Consider the following 14,698-nt stretch of genomic DNA (forward strand, 5'->3'; position numbering starts at 1 on the left):
CCCTGCCCAGAGCTTGGCAGGAGCCCAGCGCTCATGAGCAGCCCATAACTGCCCATCCAGTACGTCTTAGGGCAGGCCTCCGAGCCAGAGCCCGTCCCCTGTTAACTTCGGAGCTATACATTTACTCGAGCAAAATAACATTTCCCAAATTCCCCTCCTCCATACCCTAGAAAGCCACCCTATACTTTTATTATGTTTTTCGCTGTGACTAAATCTGCTTCGCATGTGTTGTGCAGCCTTCCCTTACTTAGCTGCATATGTTGTGAGTCTAATGAAAAGTCCACTGCCAAATGCACTGCATATGCATGACGTGTTGTTTCCAAATATCTTGCAACTTTGGTCAAAGCAAAGTAAAATTACGCTGAAATGCTCTGACTTTTTTTTTTTCCTCCTCAGTCAAGAGCTGTTTCCAACCCATGCATTTGTTTTCTACTGCAAACCTTCGCTATAGGTGGGGTGGCTGACAAGGAAAAAAAGTTCAATTTGAAATTATTTAATTACTTCGATTAAAAAAAAAACACACTTTTTTTTTTCTCATTCCATTTTTTTTAAAAAAAATATTAACTTCTTTTAAAAAAAAATAAATAAAATAATGTGGGAGAGGCAGAAGCTCAAGATTTGGCGAGTTGTGAACAACTGAATACAAGGTAGAGGGAGAAAAAATCTTGTAACTAACTTTCAATTATACCAATCCAATTGCTCTTCCACTTTTAAAGTTTATCTGTTTTTTCTGAATTAGTCTTTTAAATTACATTTCCATAACATGTGGCAGATGGAGAAAAACAGTCCTCTGAAGGTTTCTGCCCTGGTTGACAGATGAAACTAGATAATGGAGTATAATCTCTTCCATTTTCATGATCTGACACATTTTCACTGCTGTTTGTAAGTTTAAATCAAGGAATCAAAATAAATTTGAGCACAGAATCGAAATGCCAGACAAAATTACAGCTTTCATTGCTGTGTTGGGTTAAATGTAAAGAGTGTGAATGTTATAGATATCTTTTAATTAAATGCATAAATTAGAGAAATGTCTTGAATATTTACAGCAGCTACACCAAGAAGTGACAATGAGGAAGAAATGTACTTCGTCACTGATGGCTGCCTCAACTGCTTTCCCGTGCTGAGTTTAATTTTGTCACCACCTTTGGTACAAGTTGCACTGCTTCTCTCCAGTTGATTTACAGGCTGTTTGTTCCTGCTTTGGATGATTAGTGATGGAGATGGCTTTTTCCTGGCTGAGCAGGGGATTTCTCACATATATCAGCATTGCTACTGAGGAATCTGCTGTTAGGCTTTAGAGGGCAGCCGGTGCAGGTCACCATGCCTTTCCTGTAGCTGTATGTGTTGTGTTGTATCAAATGATTGCACTGAATCTTGAATCTATGTGGATTTAGGCTGGTTTTGTGGTTCCTAAGGTTGTAACACTCAACCCACAATTTCTTGTGCTTGCAAACAAGGAGTAATTTTTCTTGACCACGTTGACTCTTCTTGACCATGTTGATTTTTTTTTCTTGACCATATTGACTCCTTACCCTAACAAACCCTACTCCGATCTCTTCTACCGAGCTTTGTCCTTGCACTTCATGACCACAGGAGCATGCCAGGTAGGTGCTAAGTGTTTCCAGCCACCATGGGTACAGGAGCACAGGAGATGAGGAAGAATGGGGAGTCCTGCAGGACATACATTTCATTTACTCTTTGCATGCCAGCTAGGTAATTTATACTAGTTCTGTATCACAAAAGATGTTTGAGCTATGGGGAGAGCAATCAACATGTCACTCGTGAGCTGTGTTTGGCGTGAGGACAGACATTATAGTGGTGGAGTAAGAATTTCCCAGCTTGATAATGCTGCAAGAACATCCAGAAGCTCCAGGATGATTTTCCTTCCTTTGCCATCAGCATGTTAGGTATCAAAAACTCCAGCAAGGATTGTTTTTTTTACAGATAGGAAACCAGAGGCTTGTATCAGATGGCTCACTGAAGGAAGGTCTGCTAGATGGTGTGAGCAACTGGCAGCTCCAAAGTAGAATGGGAAATTTTGTATCTATGGAGTAGAATGGGAGAAGAGCACAGCCCTTAAACTTACATGTTATCCTTAATGTGAGATCCGTGAGATTCAGGTAACTCTGAGCTCAGAATCAGGCAGCAAAACTTTATTTGAATTCCCCATGCTTATCTGTCCAAGCCTCATGTTTGGCTTATCAGGTTTTGCCAAGCTCCATCCTCCTGTCGTAAGACCAGTAAAGACTGATTGTTGTCAGCAGGGTGAACAATCTTGACCTGAATGCACAGAGAGGAAGGGGACAGATATGTTTGATAACAAAAGGACATAATAACATTTATGAATAAACAACTTTTTAAATTCCCCAGCCTGAGGTGGGGAGTTTTGTAGACTGTTGGATTCGTGTGCTAAAGACAGTCTTTAGCAGAATGGGACGTCTTAACACAGTTAAGGTCAGTGAAGGCAAACAGATCTGGAAATAGTATATCTAAAGCACAGTAAAATAGAAAATGCAAGTAATTTTCATTACTGGAAGAGTAACTTACTTGAGGCCCTTTTTCAGATTAAGGTGATTGTTTGCATTAAAAAAAAAAAAAAAAAAGATTCACTATAGGAGGCTACTACTTTTTAAACTGATGGCTGCAGAAGGACACCAAGCATACAGATGACTTTTTGGATGCAGTTGGCTCCTGACTCCTCGTACTTATTCAAGGGATTTGCCATTGCCCAGATGCAGGACCCATAAAGATGTCCTCCACCTTGAAGGAATCCGTGTCCTCGCTCAGTAGTTGTCATCTCTTTCTCCCTCCTACTCACTACTTGCCTCTGTCATTGATAAAGACTTGTTTCCAGAAACTAATTTGAACATGCTGTCACAACCTTCATGTCCTACAAGAGCAGAGGAAAATGTAGAATAGAATGAACAATCTAAAAATTAATTGAAGAAAAGGCACTCTGAGGTGTTGAGGTCAACTTAAACCCCCCTGGCTTGGGTCTCGTCTTCACAGGGCTCTCAGCATTAGGGAGCCCCAAAACTGTGAGGTCCACATCCACAAAATAAAGAGCGTATACGTCTACATTTGGCACCGATTCCTCAATTCGCGGTCCCAGCAGAGATAAGGCTGCAGTCTGGCACCGCGTGCTACGGCTGGAGAGGTTTTACTGTCATTCCACGTTTCGCTCCTCAAGACAAATAAATTGGATTTCCTGCATGTAGCAGGGCAGCGCTGCTCATCTCACGGCACAATTTGTCCGTTTGTGGAGGCTTGAAATACTTAAGAAGGGAGTATGTCCGTCGGGGTGTACGTTTTCCAGTTCAGGGAGATTAGGGAGCCAAAGGTCTGCAGACTCAATAGGGGTGTTAGTCAGCATGTCCTGAACCTCGGGCAGATAAGGGTCCACTTCCTAGGCTGCCCTGATCTGAGAGTTAACGGTTGGTGACAGTGAGTCTGTCTCTGTTCTTAAGTCATTGTTATCATTTTTTTTGTAATATTTACAGGCCTGGCTCTCTCAGATTAAAAAGTACAAAATCAAAAGGAGGTCTTCCTCTACGGGTGTTTGGGGAGGGGGGAGAAGGATGTTTGGGCTTGGCGTGCTGCCCTGCCGCCGTGCTGGGTGGGAGGGACCGGGGGAGGATGTCGGCTCAGAGCGTCGTCTTTGTGGCTGCTGTTATGTAAAAGTCAAACCTCGTAAAACGAGCCGCGAGGAGCCCTCCGTGCGAGGAAATGTGTTGTAAATGTCAAGCCTCCGTGAGGCAAATTGGAGGTGTTAAACTCAGCAGGGAGAGGGGTCTCGTTTCCCTGGGTGATGCACAAAGCCAAAGCCTACATGCTGTTTTGGACCCGTGTACAGTGATAACGGAGAGGAGCTTGATCCCAGTTGTCCAAAGTAATGTTCTTTTTGGCTTGGTGGGATGTTTTGGATGCTGCTGCAGCATTGCACCAGTTTCCAGTGAAAGCATGTCTGGGACCTCGTCACTGGAAAAATATGCAAACTGAATCACTCCGCTCTTCTCCTGCCACCTTTTGTGTTGGGGGAATATGTTCTACGCAACTAAATGAGAAAACAAACAACTGTGACATTGTAGTAACTCTGAATTTTGGTCAAAAGAAAAAGGCGAGTGAAAACAAGAATTTTGACCTCTCAATCCTCTACCCCGGTGCTTCAGCTGGATAATGCCAAGGCTGTATTAGGGCAGCAGAGAGGACTCATGTAAGTGGTTTCCAAAAGGAAAAATCCTTTAACTGTGAAATCAGTGTCATTTATGCTGTCGGCATACTTCAGTCCCTTCCTTCCCATCTCAGAGCCTGAAGAGCAAGGAGATGAAAATCAGTGGTGGAGAATTCATGGGTGGTCACCAGCTCTCCACCAGCCAGCGCGAGGTGGGACTGAGTCTGTGAAGATGGACAGTGAAGTCTCCAGCTCCTTTCCCAGGGTAGGGGAAGAAAAATCTAACCCTGGGCATGACACTTCCTATGAAAAAGTGAGAAAATGGTAATATTTACTGGGTCGGAATTTGTACATTGTCCAGACAGGGTTCCTGAGACGAATCACTCTGGCAGCAAGGCAGAGTTCTTGCTTTGGTGCCTTACCAAAACACAGAAACGTAGGTCATGTTCTTGAAGTTTAACCATTTCCTTCATTGCCACACTTGTAGCAAACACCCTGGGCTCGTTTGGCATTGCTGATTGCGCGGCACACACCGTGGCAAGAGTTTTACTTGCACAATTGCTCGGGTTTTGGTGGGAGTAGAAGAGGTTGGGCAGCAGCGAGAGGTTTATCTGGGGTTTGGTTTAGGACGATGGGATGGTGCGTTAGCCTAGGTGGAGCAGTCGTCCGTGATGTTATCTGGAGTGCAAAGCATTTCCACGTTGAACAACATTCCTTGTATTTTAGACTAGTCTGCTATCAAAATCAAAACAGCTGCTGTGACTTGAACAGTAGCACTCGCTGCTAGAAATTTAAAAGACATAGTTGACTTTAAGGTTTGTGTAAAATAGATTCACATCTCTTTGAGTACGTAGCTACACATATTAGTGTATATTCATTATTCAGTGAGATTATTTTCTCCAAACCCTCCATTGTTCATACACTTCATAGGCCCTTTTAAAAATTTTCAGATGAGTTTTCCTTCACTGTTAAAGTTTAATAAATTATATCGCTTATACTTTTTGCAGGGGGGTTGGACTGGATGGCCTTTAAAGGTCCCTTCCAACCCAAACCGTTCCATAATTCTATGACTAAAAGCATGCAACTCACTTTTCAGAAGATAATTAGCAGAGTGTTGTTTCTGACGTGACAGCTGGAATATTGGCTGACATTTATGGTATTGTTTTTGCTTTTAAGAAAAAAAAAAAGATTGAAGGGAATATAGATGTGTAATTTTTATTCAGAAGTTGGAGCAAACCCTGATGCATGAATTCATTCTACCTTGTCTTCACCTAGCAGGCTTCTCTTCTCAGCTACGATATGTCCAAGGGGAGACTTTTGAGCTTTGTCTGGAGGGACCAGGCGTCTCAGCTTCTCACAGATCTCCCGGTTGACTGCGTAACTGATCTTCCTCTGCCTTCACTTGCTTGCTAAACTTCATATGTATTTTTTTTCTGTGCACATACGGATTTAGGAGAACTTAAGTTTTTGCCCAATTTGAGACCTTCAAAGAGTTGATTTTTTTTTCCCCCTGCTCTTGATTTATACAGTATGCAAAAGTGAGTGAGAGGTTCCCAGCTGAATTATTAAAGCCAATTTCTTTGTTTAAAGTTTACATCTTGCGTACTTGAAAAGTGGCAGATTTTCAACTGTCTCATTCATAAAATTCCAGAAAGAAAAAACTTAGCCTCCAATTTGCTTTTTTTAGGAAAAGGGGGGCCGGGGAATGGGTTTTTGGGGTTGGGGAAGCCTTTGTGGGGTTGCAGGGTTTTCCCAAGGTGTCCAAGCCCTTCATTGAGGGTGCTGCTGAAGCCTCGTTGACTTAATTGTGAGTTGTAGCAGAGTAAAGTGTCCGAAATCTACTCCTAATCTTACAAACTTTTCTTAGCGACTATACAGATCTTCTGTGTGAAGTTGGCAGTCAATGAGTGATTTCTAAATGCATTCCGGTTTTAACAAAAGTACTAACTGCAAACATACTTGTTTTCACTGCTGCGTAAAGCTTTGCACGTTATTGTACAGAGGGATGGGTTGCGAGCTGAAAAGCAGGAAGCCAGCGCTTAAACTCATTTGCATCTTCCTTAGCGCTGGTAAAAATCAGGTCTGCTGTTATGAAATGTGCATTTTGTGCAAATCCTGTGGTAGGAAGACTTACACATCCACTTCATATTGCTAAAAGTTTTCGGAGTTGATTGGTTCATCCCCATTTATGCAGCAGTACCCTTGAATGCTAGAGAGAAGTGGGTCGAGGGATTATTCTGTTTTTCGGATTTTAATTCCCTAAATTCAAAAGCACACAAAGGATTTTACTCCTTTATCTGAGTAATCAGTGTGTGTACGTAACAGGATCGTGAACGCTCAAGCGAGGGCAGGCACTAGAACCGTTTTTGTGAGCTGGGTCAGTAGCTTTCTTCATTCTATCTGTTTAAATCTTTTCTTGGTTATTTTTAATTTAAGTGTTGATAAGGGTCCTCATTTTTACTTGTCATTGTTTTGAGATTGTTCATTTTTTGCTCAGATCCCACACCTATATTCTTTCTCGTAACAGGCCTCAGTATTTTCAAAGAATTATTGTTGTTTCAGGTTAAGTCCTGATAATGTTCTGCTTTTTGTTGATAGTACCTTGTCTGCACATCATGCCTTCATACTCAAGCTCAAAGTATAATTCCATATATAATTTCTAGTCCTTTTTTTTCTTATTTGGCAAAGCCAGCATACATTGTGTTTCCTGCAGTGTTGCAAACAGCCCTGTAACGTTCCTGTTGCAGGTCCCTGTCTCTCTGTTCTGGCAGCAGGTCACAGCTCGGTCTGGTTCCTTGCTGTTGAGCTGTCATCTTGGAAATGTTCTGAGAAGGTGTGTATCCATCTAGACTACATGGTATACAAGAGAAATTTTTAATTGTAACTGTCAATCCTTGTATTGTGACTATATACATATAATATACACAATGTTATGAAGAGGATAGTGATGCTTAGCAGCACATAATATGTGATTCCTGCTTTAGGCTTTCATCTTCTTAATCTTTTTTTTTTTCCTCATTCTTAGATTTCTCCAGGTAGGCACAATATGCACGAAGCTGAGCAGGGATCCCATTGTTTTCTCAAACTAAGCACTTAAGGGATTTTCTCTCTGGTACGTTTTCAGCCAGGTTTGCTGAAGAAACTGCTGACCAGCAGTACAAGTGCTGTCCCGTCCAGGCATAGCCCCGAGTCAGATGTTTCTGAGGTGGACCCAGGACAGCCTGAAGCGGGTACCTGGCCTCATCCTAACCTCTAATTTATACTTTTGTGCAGTGCTTTGGAGTTTGTATGGATTAAAGACTCAATATAAAGACAAAACTCATATCTGTGGCATGATTTGGAGCTATTGGCATTTATCATCACTATTTCCTGGCTGTAAGGAAAAGAAACAAGTGTGTACGTATGCACACCCCAGACTCTCCAGAAGGACATTAAAGCTGTCAGTGTTTGCCAGCCTATCCTAGAAAGAAATGCAACCTTTTTCTTTTCAGCAATGTGGTACTCCACAAAGCTTTGCGCTCTGGCAAGGCTACTGCAAATATTTCACTTCTTTAAATCACTGTGTCTTTACCAATAAACATCCAGGCACAGCTATTTGGTTGATTTTTCTGAAACTGACCTGGCTTCTCAGTACTTGATTAAAAAAGTTGGAATTGCTGAGCTCTCACTAGAGACACGTCTGCTTCTCTGGTGGTAGTTCACATCTTACAGTCCACATTCACTGCTCCCTGAGCATTTGCTTTCCCGCTGCTGTGGTTGTACAAACCTTTACTTTGAGTGATCTGAAAGTGGAAATCGCATATCAGTGATCCTAACTTGCTAAATCAGTTGTGTCTCTATAGATAAACTTCCATGCCCTTCTGGGTCAGGAAGATTGTATCTCATTAGATGAGTATGCGTTACTTATTAAATTTCACTCCTTAGGAAAAACATTGTTTTCTACTACAGCTCATAAGATTGCTTAAACTGGGCATATTTAACCCATGCATAGATTGTTTTGAACCTCTTCTTGTCATCTTGGGTTTTCTATTTCTTTTTCAAAACCTCTTGACGCACTCCAAGCCACTATTTTTGTTGCCATCTTTGAATTTGCACCAATTCCTCAGAGAGATCTTTGAACAAGATGCGTAGCTCGTGCTTCGTCTAGCAGATTTCCTGTTTGGTTCCTTCATCTCCCCACCATCATCATCTGCTGCACTGTCTGTGCTTCAAGCCTGGGAAGGTGACAAAGATGGTATCGGGCAGGTGTGTTGTAGCCTGTACAGATATTTCACCAAAGCCACACAGACTTTGTCTGAAGTCAAAGAGAAGCACTGTAGCTGCGGAGAGAACCAGAGAAAGATGAAATGGCATTATCTCCCTGAAAGACTTACGTAATTGCAAAAATTAAATCTACCAGTATCTTAGAACAAGTAGTGAGAAATTTTCTGCCTTAAATTGTGCTCTGTCAAAGCCCCTAAGTGCTTATATTTATATAAAAATTAAATAGATTAATGTTTGCATATGCTTATCTGTGCCATGAACAGTGTACCAGGCACGGTCATTGAGTTTTTTCAAGATCATTAGCCATTAATTTGACTCAGACTGAGATTTTGGGGACCAGATTTCAAAGCAACGTTGTGGTATTTTGCAGAACAATACAAATGTTCTTCCCCCACGCAAACTCCTTACAGGTTGGCGTGTTTGGTGCCAGGCATGTTGTGGGACTGAACCTTGCTGGGGTAAATATTAGTTACGGCACCAATAATGAAGAGTTAGTATCGTCCTGAATCTGTGATTTTTTTTTTTTTAAATAACAATAATTTGACAGGTTACGGATACTGATAATACGGTCCAATCCTGCAGGTGCTCCCGAGGCAGTACTGCTATCTGTAGCTGAAGCAATATGAAACACTTAATTTGCCAGCATGTCGTTAGGTTACCAAACAAGACTCAAGCTAAGCATTTCAAATGCACACAAATCCCATTTTCAGTAAGACTTTGAAACTTCAGATTGGTGGACAGTTAATGTGAATTTGGCGCTCAAATGTGTTCAGACTCCTTTGGAAATGGTACGTTTCTTCTAAACCGAAGACATGCTTTTGAAAATACTGACTTGCGTTGGATTGCTGTTTCAGAAAGCAGTGTTTCTAACAGAGGACTTGAGGAAAAGAGGCTTCTTCAGCTTTATGTTCATCTAATTCTTTGATTTATTTTTTTTCTTTTTGACAGCAGCTGCCCCTGGGGGTGGCTTTTCATCCAGTAAAGCATTTAGATCAGTGAAGAAGCAAATACATAGCTTTGCTCCATTGCTCTTAAAGCAGCTTCATCTGCCCTTGCTTATGTTATCAGAGTGGAGATCATCCACTGACATGACACTGCAGCCTAACAGCAGCTCTGACAGTTTGTTTGGGAAAGGAAGGGGATTTTTTTTTTTAATTTTTTTTTTTTTTAATTTAATGTATGGCTCAAGCCTTGGAGCTCAAATGCCACTGAGTTGCCTGGAGCCATGCCAGGTGCTGTTGGCTGGCGGTGATGCTATCTTCCTAATCGTTAACTGAAAGAAAAAAAAAAAAGAAAAAAAAAAAGAAAAAAAAAAAAACACAACCCAACCACCTCGATGTTGTTGAACTTTTGTGGTAGGGGAGTTATTGCAGTTCAGTTCTGCATCTGTTCATCGGACTTCCTGTGGTTTTTCATCGAATCATATGATTGACAGCACAGACAGTCTGCAAAGTTCTTGGTCTGTCTCGTTTGTACCCGCGTCCCAACCACTAAATCTGACTTCTGCTTTGTCTGGCATAAGAAAACAAGATAGGGTCTTGTGGCAGGTTGATTCACCAGAGCTGATAAGTGGTGTCTGTATTTATATTGTGCAGTTCAAATCCCAGCGTTACCTCTGGATCTCAGGTTTTCAGGTACTGTCTCAGGTTGGTTTGTTTTAAACTAGCTGGGGTTCTCTCTGCTCTGGTAATGACTGGAGAGAAATGCAAATAACTGCTCCGCTGGACCCGTTTGTGTCAGGGCAGTGAGTTCAAAACCTTAAATACCGACGCGCACGGGTAGCAAAGAACTCGGACATCTTTCAGCGCCATCCAGCTGAACAGATAGGGCTGTGAAGGAAAAAAGGGGATGATGTATCCCATGCCAAGATTTTTCCTCTGTTATTAAGACTGCTATTTAAGATGCCTTCGAGTCTTTTCAGAAAGTGGTAAAAATCAGGTTCATTTGGGTGTCACCAGCTGGGGAGCAAATGTCTTTCCGGGATTAAGTTGGACACAACAGCAGCAAAGCAGAAGAAAATGGCTTTCTACGTTGCTGCTTTGATGTGCCACTTCAGGAATTCTGTTAACTGTGCTAAAACCCTCGTCGGTGCTAGCTGGGGTGTTTCCTGGGAGTGCCCCGAGACTCCTCTCACCCGGTTGTTTTACAGCTCTCCTGGAACATTCGTTTGGTGTCGTCTCCTGCCTGACTGCAGCGTGTGATGAAGGTTCCTGATAACTCATTTGGAAGCCATACATGCAGGAGATAAATGGCACAGAGCTGAGTTTAAACATTCCTTGAACTGTCAGCCATCAAAAATCTTAAAGCTTTATGGCATTGGTCAAGTAGGGCCTGTTGCAATAGGACGAGAGGTAATGATTTTAAAATAGAGGGGGGTAGATTTAGATTAGAAATTAGGAAAAAATTTTTTACGATGCGAGTTACAGAACACTGGAACAGGTTGCCCAGAAAGGTGGTGGAGGCCCCATCTCTGGAAGCGTTCAAGGCCAGGCTGGATGAGGCTCTGAGCAACCTGATCTGGTTGGAGATGTCCCTGCTCCTTGCAGGGGGGTTGGACTGGGTGGGCTTTGAAGGTCCCTTCCAACCCTAACCATTCTATGATTCTATGATTCTATAAGCTTTTTACGTTATGTTTAAGCCTTGTTGTTATAAATAGCTTTAAAGTCAGTCTGATAAGTCAGAAACTTTTGAGGTGACTTAAATTTGATGATTTTAAGTGTTAACAAATTTTGTTTTCAGTGAACACCCTAGCAGTGAAACAGCCTGGGTAGTTTTTTTGTCTTAAGAGTAGACGACTGCCATGCTGGTAAATCTTGCAAGATAGACGCTGGTGCAGTTCTCCCCAGGCTGGGCCTTTAGGATTTTTGTTTTTAATGAATGAGAAAACATGGCCACCACGCAGCCATGGGTCATTGCAGTCATCTGGAGAACTTGGGTTTGAGTTACTGACCCGGCAGTCAAATTCTCTGTGTCTCATTAGCAATGCATTGAGCTACCCTGGGTCCACTGTTCTGGTGGACCATCAAAACTCCATCACTTCTGCCATTACGTACCTTCTTTTTACAAAGATACATTTGAAATTGCTTGTATGTAACGGCAACGTCTGTTATGTCTCTCCTTAAAAATCTCCTTATTGTTGTCAGCGTTTCCAAGATAAACCTGCAGACTGTTCAAGGCATATGCTGAGTGTCAGAGACTCCAGGCTGATTGCAGGGAGTTACAGTCTTTAATCTGAAATTGATTATTAAATTGCTACAGTACGATCACAATAGATGGCAACATTGACCAGTCTGAAGAAAGGCTTAATAATAAAATCAATGCATGACTGTTATTACCTGAAAATATGAATGCTCTCTGATTTATTTTACACTGCCCTTCCAGCTGAGAGATAATGAGATAGTAAGGGCTGAGCATCTTGGATGTAGATATTGGAATTTCTGATAAAATTTTACCTACCGATTTAAAGCTAAAGATGTTTGTTAAGCTGCAGGAGGGTCCAGAATGGTCCCAGCCTCCTGACATGAATGTTTGCAAAACCAGTATTTGTAATCTGTGACCCTGATGGTGAAAAAAGTTACCCGCTTTTAACTCAAATTAGCATCTTTAGCCACTTTTTTTCCCCCAGGACTGGTACAGGCTCCAGTACTGGCATGCAGCCGCCTTTGGGGTGAGGAATGACAGCTGTGTAAGGGCTTTTCTCTGCTAGGAAATGTTGCAGTGGTTTAATCATGAGGTTTAACCATTCGTTCTGCTGATGCAATGCTGAACTGAACATGTTCCTGTCTGCGCTGACCACAAGTCAGGGAGCGTTTGGGAGGGAAGTCGGGAAGATTACACTGAGGATAAGCGGAGTAGAGTATCAGGTTTTTTTTAAAAAAAAAAAAAAAATTAAATGTACATGAGGGCTTGTTTAGGGTGAGGCTTAACCTGCTGAAAGAACCGTGGTGTCCTGAGAGGAGAAGATGGAGTGGCGGGGGGGGGGGGGTAGGCACAGCTTGAGGACTTGGAGCCAAGATGGGAAAGGATAGAGGCTGTTGCAATAGGACGAGGGGTAATGGTTTTAAAATAGAGGGGGGTAGACTTAGATTAGAAATTAGGAAAAAATTTTTTACGATGCGAGTTATAGAACACTGGAACAGGTTGCCCAGAGAGGTGGTGGAGGCCCCATCCCTGGAAACATTCCAGGCCAGGCTGGATGAGGCTCTGAGCAACCTGATCTGGTTGGAGATGTCCCTGCTCCTTGCAGGGGGGTTGGACTAGATGGGCTTCAAAGGTCCCTTCCAACCCTAACCGTTCTATGATTCTATGTTAATGAAAAGGAGGGGCTGACAAGGTTGATGAGAAAAAGGAAAACTTGGGCAAGTAGAAAATAGAACAATATGCTAAAGAGAGACCGTAAGATGCAGTGGAAGTGAGTTGGAGATGGGAGTAAGCTAGGAAACAAGGAATTCGAGGTAGAGTGAGTGTAGGTGCAGGACATCTAAGGGTGGGGAAACAAAATGGTGGGGAAGATTAAACAGATTGGTCAAAACAGACTTGGGGAGAGAGGTTGTAGTGAGGCGGTAGAAAACGGTTGAGGGCACAAAAGGGCTATGGGAGAGCTGCTCTGCCACAAACTGCATGTCTGACACAGGAAATGAAACTTGCTGATGTACCTTTGAGGTTCTGGGCTTTGAACTCAACAGGAGTTCGATGCAGAAGTGCCTTTAAGAACATTATCTTTTAGCTGCCTCAGTTCTTAAACAGAGATAATCGTGCTGGAAACAATACTGTCCTCCTTCCCTCCCTGATTGCTGTAAGGATGAGCTCCTCATGTCTTCTGAACTTATCAAGTGCAGTAATGACAGCCACACCAGCGGCTAAAATTATTCCTCCCAGGCTAAAAGTCGGCATCCAGCTAAGCAGAGGTGTGGTGAAGGACCTGACCCCAACATAAGCCAAACCGCAGCAGCTCCAGAACGTTGGAGCATACTGGAAGGTGACACCGATGTCCTCATCAATTGTTTTGAGTTGGAAGGGACCTTTAAAGTCCACCTGGTCCCAGCCGCTGCAAGAAGCAGGGACCTCTCCAACCAGATCAGGTTGCTCAGAGCCCACCATAGGAGACAGCAGGTGCTTCAGTGAAGCTGTCCATGGAGACACGTTCCTCGTAAAGCCTAGTGCAGGTGACACCTTTGTGGCCTGGTGTAACTGCATGCTGCTTATTTGCACCAGACTGCTCTAGTAATAGCAGCTGCACAAGGAAGGAGTAGAACAGTTTCCATGTTTCCTGACTCCAGGAATACAAGTAGCCTAGGTCTGTAAAAGTTAAATACATAACCCTGAAAGCCAAGTGGCCGAGAAGTGCCCCTTCAAAGGAGACTGTTCCAGCCAGAAGGGTCTTGTGCCCTAGCGCAAGGAAACAGGACACTCTGAGCTCCAGAAAGATGATAGGGTCTCCATTATTAATGGGCAAAGACGCTTCTTAGCCATCGCTGTGCTTGTTCTGATCATGTCACACCATAGAGTTTATTCTTAGACTTAGCCACAGCCTTATAAATAATAAAATGGGTCATGTTTTATCTTACCCCGGTGATCCTTGTAATGCGGCTTTTGTCTGAGAGTCTGCCAAGCTCTTCACACAGGCAACATTGAGAAGCACATAAAATGATTGAAGAGCACAAAAGTAGGCTCAGCTCTTCCCCAAAACACACTTCTACTGAGAGCGGACACAGTGGCTTTGCAGTGCACGCGTTGCTTCAGGAGGGAAGAAAAGAGAGAAAACTGGAAAATTGAGGGTGCAGCGTCTCTATCCAGCTGGGATGGGCTCGGCTAGCAAGTCTGATGTGTGTTAATTCTGGAAGTGCTTTGCTTAAAGCTGCTACTGAAAACAGGGCTTTTGTGGAAATGGTATTGTCTAGCCTGTAATTTCCAGGAGGGTGAGGATGGGCAGTAAGGTCTGTGGACACAGGTCCTGCGGTTACAGCCTCAGGGGCTGAAGTGGGATAGACGCGTGACACGTTGTGGTTGAGGAGGTTGCAGGGCTAATTGCCACAGTGATGCCATTTAGAGTCATTCTGTCTGCTCCTGAAGAATGGCAAAGCCGAGGCATTCAAGGATGTAATGACCTACCCAAAAGTACAGAGGAACCTGTAGCAAAACTGAAAGCAGCTTCCAGCAACCCACCCATGGAGCCAGGCTTCCCACTGCGTTTCCTGGAGGAAGAGCCTTTTTCTCCTGAAAACTTGTACTTACATAAATTCTTTGAGAATCAGAGAGAAAAAA

The 14,698-nt window shown here is 43.0% G+C and overlaps 1 protein-coding gene across 5 annotated transcripts in view; it reads left to right on the forward strand.

Annotated features, from left to right (window-relative positions):
- Nucleotides 1-14,698, forward strand: part of DYM (dymeclin) — a 211,006-nt gene that overhangs the window by 194,618 nt on the left and 1,690 nt on the right. The window lies entirely within an intron of this gene.

Source organism: Chlamydotis macqueenii, chromosome Z (genome assembly GCF_036417535.1).
Source record: "Chlamydotis macqueenii isolate bChlMac1 chromosome Z, bChlMac1.mat, whole genome shotgun sequence".
Lineage (NCBI taxonomy): Eukaryota > Metazoa > Chordata > Aves > Otidiformes > Otididae > Chlamydotis > Chlamydotis macqueenii.